The sequence below is a fragment of the Stegastes partitus genome, unplaced genomic scaffold (genome assembly GCF_000690725.1).
Source record: "Stegastes partitus isolate 25-593 unplaced genomic scaffold, Stegastes_partitus-1.0.2 Scaffold270, whole genome shotgun sequence".
Classification (NCBI taxonomy): Eukaryota; Metazoa; Chordata; class Actinopteri; family Pomacentridae; genus Stegastes; species Stegastes partitus.
This window is the reverse complement of record NW_007578001.1, coordinates 347,563-364,054: the sequence shown is the minus strand read 5'-3', so window position 1 is coordinate 364,054 and position 16,492 is coordinate 347,563. Positions and strand designations below refer to the sequence as shown.

The following is a 16,492-nucleotide window of genomic DNA, read 5'->3' as shown; positions in this document are numbered from 1 at the left end:
TGATGCTGAATTAAAAGTGATTATCATTACCACAACATGACTGCCAGGATCCAAGGTCTCCCACCAGAAAACTGTATTCTACCAGGTGATCCATGTTATTCACTTCACCTGTCACTGGTTGTAACGTTGTGGCTGATTGGTTAATGTATCGTTATGTAGTATGTGTGTGGGAGAGGTATTCATTGGTAGCTTGTCTTAGCTTTTGGCAGCTATCGTCAATAATCAGTCTATGTTTACTGTGGATCACATTGCTACTACAAAGTTTCCCAGCGTCACTCGGCTTTCATTTTCTCACTTTATTGGTTTCTTGGCTTAAAGCTCTCACCACAGGTAGCAGGACAGCTACTTAAACCCCAATTTGACAAATTTAATTGAACTAAATGACCAGTTAAGCTCAAACATTGTTAACTGGTGATATAATGAGAAGTTATGATCAGGCTACTTTTCCTCTGCAGATGAAAAAATAATAATATCAAATTACCTCCCAGCCCTATACTACGTCACTGTAGCTGCCATCTAAAGTGTGCTGACATCAGTCTTTTATAGAAAGTTTGAATAAAGTCCCCCATCGCCACACAGTGGTGAACCACATAAAACAGTCCACAATGAAACTCACTGCAGCACAGAAACTACAGCTACGTTTGTGCTGTGTGGGCAAGTGCAGCATGACAGCAGCCAGCTGAACCTGTCTTCTTGCTGCAGCCTTTGTCTTCATCACCTTGCCAGTACACTGTACGTCTGACTCTGACAACATGTTGTTAAATATTATGCAATCCATACTGCATTGCTCAACCACAATAGCAAATGCAGCTTTCGAAAAAGCACAAATTTAAGTAGTAAATAATGTTGGTTGGTACTGAAAACATTTATAGCCAGACTCATTCCTGTAAATTGAACTGTTAAACTGCTAAATGTTCTCATAAAAGTGAACAAGATGATGTTGACAATCAGCCAACTATGGTATACAACACACAAGTACAGCCAAATACGAAATCACTTAGACTTGAAAAGGTTTAAAAATTGTATCTCAATAACTGTAATATTTCGAAGTTGACAAATAGAGTACTTCCTTTTATGAACAATCAGAAATACTTTAGAAAGACCGTACTGAAATAGATGGCATATCATTTTTCTAATTCGCCGAACTGCATGAACATGGTCATAAAATGACCTATGAGCTGTGTCTTTTAGCATGTCTGCATCATCACACCTGCAAAAGTCTAACAAAATAACAAGGACACAGGCAGTTGGGTGAACAACTAAAAAACTGTCAAAATACAGTGGCAAGAATGGATCAAGCCATAGTACCACTAATCAGAGACCCAGTGGTCTTCCGCCTAAATGATGGCATTGACTGCACTATTTGGACAAACTAGTTCTGAAAAACAAAGGGGCACTGCTTCAGACTTTGCAGGGGTTATCAGTGGAAATTAGAGTTTCTCTGACTGCTCAGACAGTGTGAAGGGCAGTGCATGATGTGAACCTATATAGATGGCATCTAAGAAAAAAAAACCCTTGCTTGCTCCTCGGCGCCAAACTGTAAGATTAACCTTTGCTAAATGCATGAAAAGAAGCCCAATAAACATAGGAACACATTCTTTGTTTGATGAAATCAAGATACATTTGTAAGGTACAGATGGAGTTTGCCAAAAACCTGGACAAGACAATTACAGTGAATGCATCGTCCTGGCAGTGAAACATGGAGGTGGGAGTTTTATGATATGGGACCACACCAGTCCAAAAGAAGATGACATTTATAGATGGCACATTGAAAGCCTGTGGATATGCCAAAGTACTGGCTGACAACATGTCTCCCAGTCTGTAATAGCTTGGCAGAAATATTAGAAATAAGGAATATTCCAGCATGCGAAGGACTCAAAACCCCATGCCAAAATCACACAAGACTTTCCAAAGAAGAAAAAAAGCAAAATCTCATGTCCTGACTTGAATCCAGTAGAAACCTCATTTGGGAAATTGTGAAGATAAGGGCAGTGCAATATAACCCCTCAGCAAGTCACTGAAGAATGGCAGAATAGCTCTCCAGAAACCGGGCAACCAGGAAAGACTGAAAAAATAAAAGCTGGGGGGAAAAAAATCCTAATAATGAAGAGTGTACTGAGTGTTTGAGTTCCTACTGTGAAGCTTGTATTTTTAATTAAGGAAATCTAAACTGTTAGTGTTTAATTTCAAAATTAAAAGCAATGCAATTATGGTAAGGGGATACAATTTTAAATCATTTGACATTTAAATGATATTATACATGCAATAAATTAACAATCATCTCTTTGGTTCAGCTATTACTCGACAGGCAGGTTATGATCAACACCTACACTGCACACAAAAAAATTGTGCTTTCATGCACACTCCTTGTCTCCCTAAGCCTATAAATAATAGAGTCTGCAAGATTCTGAAGAAAGAAAGCACACAGACACACTATCTCGCATAACTTCAATCACGTACGGAGAGCTAAAAGCTGAAGAAGACCTAAAGTGATAGACCGAGTGATCAGTGTAGCTTAAAGGATTACAGACTTGCAATGGTGGCTGTTACAACACACTATCTCCTGCCACACGCACGCTTGCTCACACAAGTGATAAGAGTGTATGATCTGATGGTGGAAAGTTAAAGTTTAATAAAGCCAGCTTTTTTATCTCAAGAGATGAAGGAGGGAAGAAAAAGAGACTAATCATCACATACGTCTGGAGTTTTAAAGCAAGGCATAGTGTACACAACCTACAGGCGGTTCTAAAGGTACTGCATAATGCATAAAGACGGTAAGTAATAAAAACAGAGGAAAGCATCGAAACACAAAATGATGAAGCACATTTAACAGAAAATAAAACAACTTAAGGAAAGAAACAGAAAGAAAATGAAGCAAATCTGGGATGTAAATAAAAGGCAGATCGTGTGGGTGTTTAAAGCTACCCAGCGGAGTCCTTGTAAACAAACAAAAGATATGTTTACATTGACTATTACTTACCAAAGCACACCGTGTGCATCCTTTGAATCAAAATATTTGAACCCCGTTTGCTCACATACATACTTTCTAGCTTCTTTTCTGTCTTTGCTAATACGTTCCTGTGTTTCATGGCCACCTGTTGATGCTGAGGTCCCACTCATATGAAAACTGCTCCTCAATACGACTAAAGGTCAAAAACTCCACAGGGTACCTTTAAGAATCCGGCAAGCAAGGAAGAATTTAACATTTCTAATGTGGTTTAATCACTGACTCTTTTACTTAAGTGATGGTTGACTGTGAGCCAGTCAGTCAGCCTTGATGATACTGGATCTTTCCTTTGCCCCTGAGCACATTTCACGTCATGTCGGTTATTTTTGAACGAAAGAAACGCTTTTTTAAAAACAAACTCAAGCATGTCTTTAAGTTGCTATTAAAAGAAGACTGTCATGCAATGACACTGTTTTTGTTGCTGAGGAACAAAAAACAAAACCTGACAACAAAAAACTGTTATTCACACGCAGTCGCAAAAACAAAAAACTGTCTGATCAGCTCCTAATTTTGGCATTTGAACAGAGTTACATGACAAAGCAGGACAGCTGGTAAAAGGAGCAGCAACTTGGGAAAAATGAAATAAGCGAGGTACTACTTGAAAGGTCGAGTACATGATGACGCCATTGAGCAGTAGTCTATCATTGTTAGAGAATTGAAAAGAAAAGTTGTTTCCTTTTAAAAAAATGAATAATCTTTTGGTGCTTTGTACACTTCATCCTTAGAAAACGGGAAAAAAATAGACAAAAAATGGCCCCACTGGAACACATCGTGTGCTGTTACACTCTGTAGTCAGCAAGCTTAAAATTTAATACTCTTGCTACTGTTAGAACCCTTCAGCTTCTGAAAAATAAGAAACCAACTCGATGTAAAAGAATGTACACAAGGTTTTCTTTCAGGTTTTGCACCATAAATGTGAGCCAGACTCGAAGTCAGAAGGGAATTTTGCTTTCTCTCACCATGTTAGCTGTCATTCAGGGATCTGTTCTCCTTCTAGAAAAGCTTTACTTAGTCCTACATCAAGCTCTTTTATCTCTCAGCTCTGACACTGCGAGTGAGGTAGAGCATGTCAGACCCTCTGCAGATACCTGTCAGGTTTATGAGGGATGTAGAGAAGCTTGTCTGCAACAATCAGGCCCCATCGGCTGAGCAGCGGTAAAAATTACACAGTGTCCGGAACAAGCAGGCTGCTATCTCACAGGAAAAAATATACTGTCAATGGGGGGTATAAAGGAGGTGATCAGTGGGAGGGAGGGTGTGGCTGCTCCAGAAAGAGTCCTACATGTGTTGTTGTTTTAAATACTGTGACACATGTCCGCGATTTGTGCCAAGACTCTGCTGCCTGTTCTCCGAGCCTGTACGTGTGTGTTGGTGCATGTGTTTTTTTGTTTTTTTTTCAAGTGTTTCCATCCAAAAGTCTGAGTCACCACCACCAAGATGTCCAGGGTGTGAACCTAGCAGAGCCAAATCCAGGCGACAGTCCATTAGCAACTATTACCAAGAAACGCAACACAAACAAAGAACACAAGACTTCCCACAGCAGGCCCTTTTAGCACCAATTATCGGCTGACAAAACCTTTTGCATTTAGTCCCGATATGTTAATTGAGGCTTCAATCAAATGCCAGCAGACCTTCATTGTATTTGTGCGAGGAATAAAAATAGCATTCGTCTCGAAATGCCAGTGAAGTGACCAAAAAAAAAAAAAACACAATTAGGGACAGACAAGGAGGAGGGAACACTGTGGCAGACAGCCAGAGAGGTCAAACAGACAAGAAGGAAGACGAGTTAAGCAGCAGGCAGACTTGCTGCCCCTTTGACCTGTCAGTGAAGTTCCAGGTCTGCAAGCTGTCTGGGTGATTAGATGTGTCATTTGGATGGAGACCCAGAAGCCCTAAAACCTGCCCTGACCATCCAGCGACTGTCAGAAACATTGTCAAGCAGCCTGGAAATTGGGTTGTTTTTGCAGGTCAGCAGGAGGATAAACCTACCCAACTGTCTCATTGACCTCACCTGCTTCCCACTTTTCTCCTTCTGTTTCTAAACTTAATTCAAAGCTTGGCTGGTATATTAAGGACTGTACTGAATGACATTCAGACGCAGAGAAAAAAAAATGGAATGAAAGACAGACTTTGTGTGTGTGTGTCGTGAGTGACAACATAATGATTTTCCACAGATATTGGAATTGGTGTAGACTTCCACATGAGCACAAAGGCATACAGGAATGTTGGAGGGCAGATGTGACACTGACACTCAATTCAAGTATCTGGCAAAGACACACACACACACACACACACACACACACACACACACACACACATTCACATGCATTTGTTTTTAACACTATTTATGTGGCAGGCAAAGGCACCAGCTGGTGAAACCCACTCAACACTCTATTCAATGAGAACATGTGACTGTGGAGGGAAGCAGGGGAGAAAAGGGAGGAGAGAGGAGGAAGAGAGAGTGGGAAGAGAGGGAGGAGCGAGAAAGAGGCACAGGTGGAAACACTCGTCTTCAGGGATGAGTGGTTAAGCCTTAAATACAAACACACACAAAAAAAGCAGAGAAGTTCTCACTGAGCTCAGATACACAGAGGTTCTGGCCCTCACGACCTCTCGTTATCCAGTCGTCGTTCACCCTTCTTGAACTTTGACTTAAGCTTTGCGACATCAGCCAGTAAAATAAAAACACTTGCTACATTTTTGCAACCTGTCAGTTTCAGATTGTGACGCATTATACAACTTACACATACAGGAAGAAACTAATCAGAAGTATTTTCAAATTGTATCCGCTGAGAAGTGAGCTGCCAAGATTTGTTTGGGTGATATCACACATTTACAGTAAAACAGCACATAATACATGTTAACAGAAGAGCTAAACGAACAATCATCGGTATCCATGGAGATGAATGTTTTCTACTTATAGAGAGTGGCGAATACATCCAACAATGTGCTTATTTATACCCTCCCCTTTAATGTGCCGCGAGCGCTCTTCACAGCTGCAAGTATGACTTAATACAGAATGACATTCTGTAGTGAAGAATAAGTCAGTGGGAATCATTTGGAAAAGGGTGAATACGCGCTCATATCTGCACTTTAATCTATAATTGAAAGTTTACCTTGAGATAACGCAGACAGAAGAAAAGCGGGCTCTACAGAAAAGGGAAATGGCAGCACAATAGCTCCCAAAAACCTCAAAACATGACGCATTTTTGATTGAAGTATCACTAAGTTGTAAATTTTTAACACATTTGGCAATAAAATACTGTAAATTTGCAACTTAGCATCTCTAATTACGCTTAGAGATTGCATTTTGAATAAGTCAAAGCACAGTTTCTGTGTACAAAAGACTCCTGATTCCATGATTAGAAGAAGCTGTCATTCATAAATATTTACTGAACCACCCAGAGGTATATCAGCAACTAAAACAAAAAACAGAATAAGAGAGTAGCTGTAATATCTGTGCAATAATGATACTGAGCAGAAACACACTGAACATTGTTATGACTAAACACTCCAGCAGTGGAGCCGCTGGTTTCCAGTGGAGCGTAAACAGCAGAACATAAACTCTGTGATGCTGCTGCCACCTGCAGGCAGAAACCTGCACAGCCACAACCCTGGTAGCATTGAACCGCCCTGAGGGCAAACAGATGGACTGAGAGAAGACGCAGTGGAAAATAAACTTGTAAACTTTACAAACACACACATGCACACTTCAACTTCTAACTTTAATGAAGACCAGAGAGGAAAAGTAGCTATTAATGATGCTGAAACACTGTAAGTGGCTAATGATGCATGACTCCTCCAGCTGGGAGAGAAATACCACTATAGAGCACTTCACTTTGAATGCTAATGAATATTCATTAAAAGCTGTTCTAAAGATAAGACAATATGTATTGCAAAATAATGATTTCTGTATGGCTGTATGAGCAAATATGTGCATGTATGTCTGTAAGCACCTCAGGGTGTGGTCCGTACCAGATACAGACTTAAAATCCTTTTAGGCAAATCAGAGGAGGTTTCATGGTGACAATGAAGGTTTGGTGGCCAAAGGAGAGGAAGTGCATGATTTTTAAGAAATAAGAAATAGAAAAGTAAAGATAAATTTAAAATATATACAAGTTAATGTTAAATGTAAATCTAAAGTGGTACTGAGGAAAATGTTTCTACTGACACATACCTGACCTCATAGCTCATGACTAAATGCATAAACGTTATGTGTAAATGCCGAGAAACCCAAATGCACATATTGTATTTCAGTGGTAGCCTGTACCAAACAGTGTAGGCCAGTAGAGGGCAGATACAGACCAGTAAACCCACAGCTGTTGTAACTCCAAAAAATGATTGCATGCAGACTCATAATTATTCCTTATATGAAATAGTCATTTCTTTTTCTTTCTGCGTTTATATTTTGGGGAATTTTAATAAAAAAGATTCATAAAAAAGCCCTTTAATAATTTACGCTTTACATTTATATGATGCGGCATCTCAATTCTGAAAATGTGGGAAGACTGCCACCCAAATTAATATTTAAGCATACAAAGACTTTTTCTATTTAGAAAATGACTTCATACAAAGCTTCAATGGATTCCTGTCCAGCACCATTTTACTGCTGTCATCTCCTATGAGCTGTTTGTTATTTCACCTACAGAAAAATGTAGAATCTGTGTTATTGAACCATTAGAAGGCAGAGTCAGAGGGCAAATGCAGCAAAGATATTTGTCTTCATCTTTAATAACCCGTGGCAGAGCTGCTTCGGATTTAAGGGTCAGCCTTCTGCTTTGTTCCTTGCTCTGGGCAGCAGAGCGATCTGTCCGTCTGGATCAGTTCAATGTTGTGATGGTGAGAAAGCTGAAAGGTCATGAGAAGACCTGCTGTGGTCAGGTACTTCTTCACAGCAGGAAGAAAGAATAGGAAGATCCAGGAAATGAATCAATAAGACTGAATACTTGCCACACTTGTCGAAATTAATCTTTGGCTTTGCTGTGGTAAGTTTGAAACAAAAACAAACCATAAATAATGGAACTAAGCTAGACTCTCTCTGCCTCTAGCATGCACTCTCTTCCACTGGTCTCAACTTTTATACTCTTTGGGAGCTCCACACGTCTTCCTGTAGATAAATCCAGAGATGAAGTTACTACTGTATGGACAGATGAAGAGAGAAAAGGGCCAGACTCGAGGGAAACAGGCCTGACAAGTAAAGGAATGAAATAAAGCAAAGAAATGGACTGTTGAGCCATGAAGTCTACAAATACCCCACAGGGGGGGATCCTCTGACTTTCACATTGGTTTTATTGCTTGGCACCAAGCAGGCAGCCACATTGGGGAAGAAGTGCACCAAGTCACATGCTGCTACTTGCTTGAAGGCATTCAACATCCTTGAGTGATAATAGATCTCTGATATTCCTTAAGTTCACATCACTTGCTTCACTCTTGTTTTACATGTTATTATCTAACACAGACACGCTGTATCCCCTCTGAAGTCTGTGTCTACCCTCCTCATGCTGTCACACCCAACCTCTTGGCTGCTTGACTGCTGTTCTACCCCCCTCTCTCTCTCTCCACGCCTGTCTGAAGGCAGGCAGCAGGTGTTTTGTGACTTGAAGATCAGAGAGCCTCAGAAAGATGGAGCCCCTCTGAGCTCGGCTGTGTAGGAGGAGGAGAGAAAGTCTGCACTTCCATTTTCAGAGTCTGTCTTCGCTGCACAACAGCGACGAGCTCTTATCCCACCCCCAGACCACAATTGCACCGGTCCAATACCACTGTGTGTGTCTCATCCATATTATATACTCATGTTTGGCTCCTACAGGCCGAGTCAGAAAGCCTTTTTTTATTAAGCATATGAGCTGCTTGCCTCTGAGTTGAGGTGCCGCTAGGGAGAAAAGCAGCGTGGGTGCACACATGCATGGACTAATATGGCAAATGAAGAGGAGACGAGGGAGCGAGTGAGGGACGGATGGTGAGATAAAGCAAGTGGAGTGGATTTTCATGAGGTCCATTCGGAGCAAGAACTATGTAGCTGTGACACTAAAATACAGTACGACTTTACACTCATTAAATCTAACATTTTGAGGTAACCCAATTTCACGGCACCCCACTCTGTGACCTAAAACTAGTTTCAGTGATGCTGACTCAAAGGCTCCTTTCCTGCGTTCCCCTTTCACTATCTTTCATTCTGGGAGTAGTTTTGTGAATTATTCTTCATTAGTCTTCATGTAGCTGCAGTTCCCCTGTGTTAATAACAGGAACACTCTTAATCCCAGAAGCATGTGCACACCTCTTCTACCTGCCCACATTTCCCAGAAACACCAGCCGGCAAGACAAGTGAAAACGGTCGATTTAAAGAGCCTCCTCTGCCTTACCGACCTTTTTTTATGTGTTCTAAATCTGAAATAGACATGGAAACAACATAGCTTCCAGCTTGTGGGTGGATGACTGTATGGAGTGCAACATTTATTTCTGTATGACATAATTTTCACTCTGAAATCATCTTGACTGGTCTCCTCTGATGTGCCTCTATGTTTGCTGCTTCTTGTTTTAGGAATGTATTTGACACACAACTGATAGGAAAACATATGCACCATATGGTGTGCAAGCAGAAGAAGAAAAATAGTAAACTGGCAGCTTGCTTTGCTGTGTTTTATTTCATTTCTGTGTAAGTACCTTCGGACTGTTTGTCAGATAAAATGATAAATAGAACTAAATCATTTAAAGTCCCTATAGGCTCTAAATCATGGCAGCTCCTTTTTCATATTCAAATTCTGCTGTAGGCTGGGAACTGTATGCTTTTAATAAATCTGCACAATGGAATAATGCACATTTTATTTCACCTACAAGGTATGTGCAGCCAAAATATACAACTTTTATCCCTGCACAGATCCACTAACCTGAGGCATGGTTGTTATAATAGTGAGCTATGAAAAATACAAAAGTGTATTATGGTAAAAAGCACTGCTCCACCAACTGATGCAGGAGAGGAATGCTGGTAGAAAAATGCTAATGGTGTAAGTTAATATGTTTGTTTTACCACCCAGTGCACTCTCAATGCAGGCTCTTAAACGTTAAACTTTATACATATAAACATGACATTCAGGATGTGCATTTAGGTCTGACACTGTCCCATAGTGAAGGACACGTGGATATGACTATCACTGAAATGAACGTTATTGATTGAATTTTCTTAGTAATAAATACCAGTAGCCTAATCAATTTTCTAATCTGTGTCTGTACTAGCTGCAGTACCAGCAGTATAAAACAGACTTGGCAGCAGATCAGGACCAGGCCTAAAAACTTATTGATGTGCTTTCGGCATCACCAACTCAATACACGCGGGTTCCTGTGACAACGCTACGCCTCCAGCGTGTGATGCTGAAACTGCACAATTTCCGTCATTAGGATTACTTACACTCAACTCAACAAGTTTGCAGATATGGCTTATTCCCTGAGAATCTGTATCGCTCAAAAAGAACAGTCAGGCCTATTTAAATCCCAAACTCAGAAGAACCTCCTCTGGAGCAGGTTAGCTGTGCAGCATCAGTTACCATGGTGATCAAGCAGGTTAAAAAAAGAGCCATCTTCATGACATTGCAAACTCTGGCTTTCGGATCAACATACCTCAGTGACACATTAATCTTGCTTCGTAGTCCATCCCTCTTAGGCCTGCACCATGAAACAAGATCTGGGTTTAGCAAGGTAACTTAAGGTTTAACTCTGGGTTTTAAGGCAGTTCTGTGATGAAGGTTCACCTCTGACTTTGCCTTAGTAAATGATGCTGCACACCAGACCAGGCTATGTTTGAGATAGCAGAGCAGCACATATAAAAACATTGCCTATTGATCAGATCTGTTGAAGTGAAGTGGCATCACCATTTCTAGAAGATCCTGTGGAGCTCAGGGTGTGGATAGTGAGGTCTCTGAAGAGGCCAGGAGTTTTTAGAGACCATCTATATGATTTTCTTTCCCTGACAAGCACAGATATAAGAAATATAGATCCTTAGCTGAGGGAAGTCTTGCTTTTGTTTCCCTGTTGAAATGAGAAACTTCAAAGCCATTTTATCCTTCTATAGGCCTTTGTATAATGATATAATCCTAAAACAGAGACTGATTACAGCACTAAAGCCTTGTAATTGTTGTCCTTATAAGATCTGCAGTAAGCCTGCTTACCGGTTTTAATTATACATTAATATTTGTTCTTTCCTTGATTCAAAGACCGTTAAACACAACCGGGGTTGCAGCTCAAACAACAACGCTAAAATTGTCCTACATACCATAAGAGCGGGCTACATCTAAAGCAACACACAAATTGGAAAACACAACTGTAATTATAGTCAGACCCACTTATGCCTTAATGACGGGGCAGGGATATTGATAAGCCTATTAACCTACACATTCACACAGTCAGCACTTTCCTTTGCCAGCGTTCCTTCAAGGCTTTGGCTGCAGCAGCTGTGTTGCTTTTAGCCTGTATTATATTCTTGAATTCCCAAATATTGGTTGAGGATTAGACTTTGTTCTTCTTATGAGAGATATGATGTGGCTCTAGACTGTCCATTTACTGATCATACTATTTGTCATCCTTCAAGTCTCCGTAAAGGAGTATTGATATTTGAGTTAAAAATCCTTAACATAAGTTTGATATTGTAATATTCTAAAGCTCCAGCTCAGTACAGACCTTCCTCAACAAATGCTTAAGAAAGATCCTCAAGATACACTGGCCAGATGAGATCCATAAAAATGACCTATGGTTGAAAACACAGCAGATACCAAGAAATGGGAAGATGGCGCTGAATTGGGCATTGGGGAAAAGCTCAACACCAGGTTCTCTGGAGTTCCCTTGTCAACAGCCTTTACCCCAGGAGGGGTGTCAGGGCATAAGAGAGACTTGTACATCTTTATGACTGGTCATCTAGTACCCCTTTTGTGTTGATGCTTTTACTAGTTCAGAAATCCTGGATTGCCTCATTGAGTTCATGACCATCTTTATGCAGTCATTTGCTGTGACTGTTGGGCTTAGCAAAGTCAGACAACGAACAATTTTAGGTGGTACAGGCCCCTGGACACAATGTGAGTACAGACACTGAATATAAACTCAAAACTCCTGATCAATACTGTCAATAAAGGCGCAGGACAACCTCAAAAATGTTGACAAGAAAGAATGAGGAGCTACTTTGCACTATTCTATTATGAATGGAAGAAGACATAAAGACAGACATGGAGCTGTAATGTAATTAAGCAGGCGCCATGACCCTCCTCAAATAAACAAACCTCAGATGTCAGTCTAGCAGAGCTACAGCTCGATTCGACAATTAGTTAGAGTCAACGCATTCAGGTATAAAATAGGAGCTGCTCAGCTGGTCTGGGACACGTCTAAGTTTGTTGCAAGAGTTAGTGCCTGCTGCAGTGCACTCCAAAGGGAGGGCTGGCCACACATCTGTGGTTTTGAGGGACTGAGCCTGAGCCCTTTTGGTAACAGGTGAGCTACTTCATCCAGTCTGCCATCCTGGTGCCAGTGTATTTAATTTGTATGTTTCCTCTTCGATGCCAAGCCTCCGTTCACCCTCATGGCTTCTCGAGAGCCATTAACCAGGGGGCTCAGTCTGCTGTGTCTGATGAGGACAGCTGCTGGGTTAAACGACCCATCTGTATCTAAATGATATAATCAGTCCTAATAGAACAGGGACAGATCAGTCCCATTGCTGTCAACTGTCAGAGGACAAGAGGTCACCTTCAACGTGATTTAGGCACCGTCCACCTGATTGGGAATCCACAGAGAGACTCTGTGGAAGCTGTGCAACTGTCTGTTTGTGCGCCTCGCTGTGTGTTTGTTTCAGTGTGTGTGTGGGTCTATCAGCTATGCATAAAGTGTCAAGAGAGTCATTTGTCTTTCAGCAAGCTTACAGCAACTTTTTTTTTTGTTGCTCATGTTCTGTGCTACAGTGCAGAAATCTGCAGACTGCCACAAACTCTGCTGCGAAAATGAAGGACTGAATGAGAGTTATTGATGAGAAGGTATTTGTGCCCTGTGCCCTGAGGGGATAATTTATCAAAAAGTGTCAGTGCAAAGGTTATACAGTCCTAAGAGCATGCTGAACCTGCATCTGAGCAGGATGGTTAGAGTCACTGCTCCAAGACAGACAGAGCCCACATTAATCCCAACACATCCATATATCCTGCCAGAGTCTCTTTGAGCAAGACACAAACCTACACCTTCCCACTCACTGACAAAAAAAAACAACAACCAAACACCTTAAAAAAATGAGCAAAAAATGTCAAATACCTCCCACTCTCTAATTTCCTTTCCCTCTTTTTTTCTCTTCAGCTTGACAGCTCCTCCATTTGCGCTCATGTTACATGTTTCATGAGCCTGATTTGATCCTCACTAAGAGCACTAATAGCAGCTTTGATCATGACAAGTGCAGCACTTAAACTACACTACTATAATCACAAACTCTCCTAATGTAATCTCTCACTTGACACTTTCTTAAGGAGCTCTCTCTGTCTGTATATCCAGCAGGGCTGCTGCTGAACTTTCCACCTCAGTCTCTTCTCAATTTTCAGAGCTCACTCTCCAGCTCTTGCTGGACTTCTTAAGTGCTTCCACTGTCAAATATTTCTGCTGACTGCGTATGCATGTGTGTGCATTTCTACAGGAGACATCCTTTGTCGGATGACACTGGTATGATGCTGTGGGGGGGAGGGGGGGGTCACAGCCTTTAAAACACAAATTCTGGGGAACGAAGTAATAGAAAATATTTTTTTCTCTCTTCTTATTTATGTCTCTCTTGCCGTGTGAAGTGGGAGCCAGAGGTGAACTAGGGTGAACTACATCCCACTATAACAACACAGTGATGAAAGACCAGACACTCAGCAGACTCCGCAGCATTTCGACAGGGCTGACAATGTAAACACAATCGCACACTACACAGACTAGCATCTTTCAGAGGGAATAAAAATGATGTTCGACTTGTATTGATTCTGACAGGTTGCTAAATTTGTTGCCCATAAGTTTTCTCCTAACAAGCAGCTCATTAAACAGTGGTAAACACAACTGCTTAGTGTGTGCGTGTGGGAGTGCATGCCGATGTTAGCCTTTGCGTTCACATACGTGTGCGCTGGATCTGTGTTTGTGTAAATGAACAGTAACTCCATAGTAACTCAGACTTGGCTGAATTCACAGGGCTCATGGGAAATCAGTGGGCGGACAGGTATGGATTGGTGACAGGAGGAGAAGGAGGAGAAGGAGGAGAAGGAGGGCGGATAGATTGGATTGGGTTGCCTCTGTGTTTCTCTAAGGGATTCTCTTCAAAGTAAGTGCACCTGTACGGGGAGGTTAACTTTTTTTTTTTTTTAACAGTTTAACGTTCAACAGAGACACATGTCTTGAAGCCTAAATCTATTGATGACTATCTGCATGTACTGAGGGAAAAAATTATCTAGATTGTGAACACCAGTGTCAGATTCAATGTAAGTTTGTAAAAGGTTAACAAAGGAAAAACTACTATTTAAATAAACACAGTGGTGTTTCTTATTCCTTAAGGATAGCTTTGGGCATTTTCAGAGGAGCTTATGCATCTAGAAATCAATATTTAAATTAAAAATCAAGTTTGTTTTTTGGGTGTTTTTTTTTTCCAACCCTTGTTAACATGTCCATTTGTTGCTTTTTATATGCTGGAAGAAGTCATGGCTGAGCATTTCCACCTGGACACTGCAGTCACAGAGACACAGATTCAGACGTCTACAGTTTCAAAGGTAGCACAATTAAGAAACCGGTCGTGTCGCACTTATCCCTTTTGTTTAAAAATCAGTTTCCAGTCTCAACATATATTGCTGAATTATTCCAATATTACAACAGGCCATTGTGTGGACTAGAATAGTTTTACAGTGTTTGAACAAAGGCATAGGTGAGCTGGTGTGCTGAACTGCAGTAAGCTGAGAACCAAGAAAGCGTCAGAGACTTTGCAGATGCTCACATTCTAAAGAAAGCAACAGTATAGAGTTACATCTGAGCAATTTAAAAGCAAAAAAGAATATTTTCAAGGAAAAATAATCATAAATATGTAACTTTGATACACAGAGGGGTTTAATCAATGACCAGAGAGGAACTCTGGTCATTGGGTGGCTGTGGCTCAGGTGGTAGAGCGAGTTGTCCTCCAGTTGCAAGATTGGTAGTTCGATCCCCTCCACAGTTGAAGTGTCCTTGGGAAAGACACACTGAACCCGAAGTTGCTCCCAATGGCAGGCAGCACCTTGCATGGCAGCTCTGATATAGCACTTTGGATAAAAGCTCTATATTGTGCAGACCATTTGCCAGACCATTTAGAAACTAGATCAAGTTTAATAAACCCACTCATTCCCAAACACTGTAATGCAGTACAATGCTAAGAAAACTACACTTAGTTGACTGACAAATTCCAAAAATGACAAACATTTTCTATAATTTTTAGTGTAAAAATGTACTTTAGGTTTGGCGAACTTCGTACCAGCACACAAGTTGAGTACTACAACTACAGAGCCCTTTACAAAAAGAGAAGGCATGTTTTGGTTTGTTTTGTGACTTATTGAATTTAGTTCAGCGGACCCAATAAGACCAAAATGAAGAGCAATTCCTTGTTTCTACACTTTAGTGAAACTAACAATACAATTAAGCAGGATCCATTTCCTGACACAAAACAATCAGCCAGGATACCTGCCAACCAACACATTACTCATAATCAGCCATTTCTTTGCATGCATTGTCTCACTGGTGAGATCTTGAGCCCTACAAAACCGTGAAAACAACAGCTCAGTTCCGGAAACCCAAAGAAAAGAAGCAGAGCTCTTTTTCCTTTCATCTGTCTTTGTGACAGGTTGGTGCATTTGATGCTCCACGGAGACAAAGCAACAAACAAACATAAAACAACTCTATAAAGGTCTCGTCAAACCGTGCAGGATGTAATAAAAAATATGTGAGCTTATATGTGCGTGTGTGTCTCCATGTTTTATTCAAAGGTGGAAATGACTCATGCCATCATGTCTTCTTTTCCTCATGCCTCTCTCTGGTATAAGGGATGGACAAAATAATGTGAACATCTTATGAGGTAACCGTCATGTCTTCTTGTCTTGTGACCTTATTTCGCTATTATAAATGTTATCCTCATTACATAATTTCACAGAATTCCATTATGAAGCAGTTATAGGAAATTGCTGTTGGCCAACGCATTGTTTGACTGCTATTGCACTGTGTTACTGATCAGAAGGTTGGGAGTTCAAGTCCAAGTGCCACCAAGCTTACAACTTTTGGGTCTGTGAGCAAGGCCCTTAACTCTATCTGCTCCATAGACTCTTTATCATCGCTAACCCTGCACTCTGACCCCAACTGGGATATGTGTAAAAAGAATTTCACAGTGCTGCAATGCATTTGTGATGAAAAAAAAAAAAAAAAGCTTCTTCTTTTCCCTTTTGTTAGCACTGCCTCATTCTTCCTTTCTGCATTACTCTTCCACAGTTTTTT

General features: G+C 40.9%; 1 protein-coding gene across 5 annotated transcripts in view; it reads right to left on the bottom strand.

Moving 5' to 3' along the window:
* The window catches only part of LOC103357729 (Kv channel-interacting protein 2), a 108,907-nt gene that overhangs the window by 53,567 nt on the left and 38,848 nt on the right, over positions 1-16,492 (bottom strand). The window lies entirely within an intron of this gene.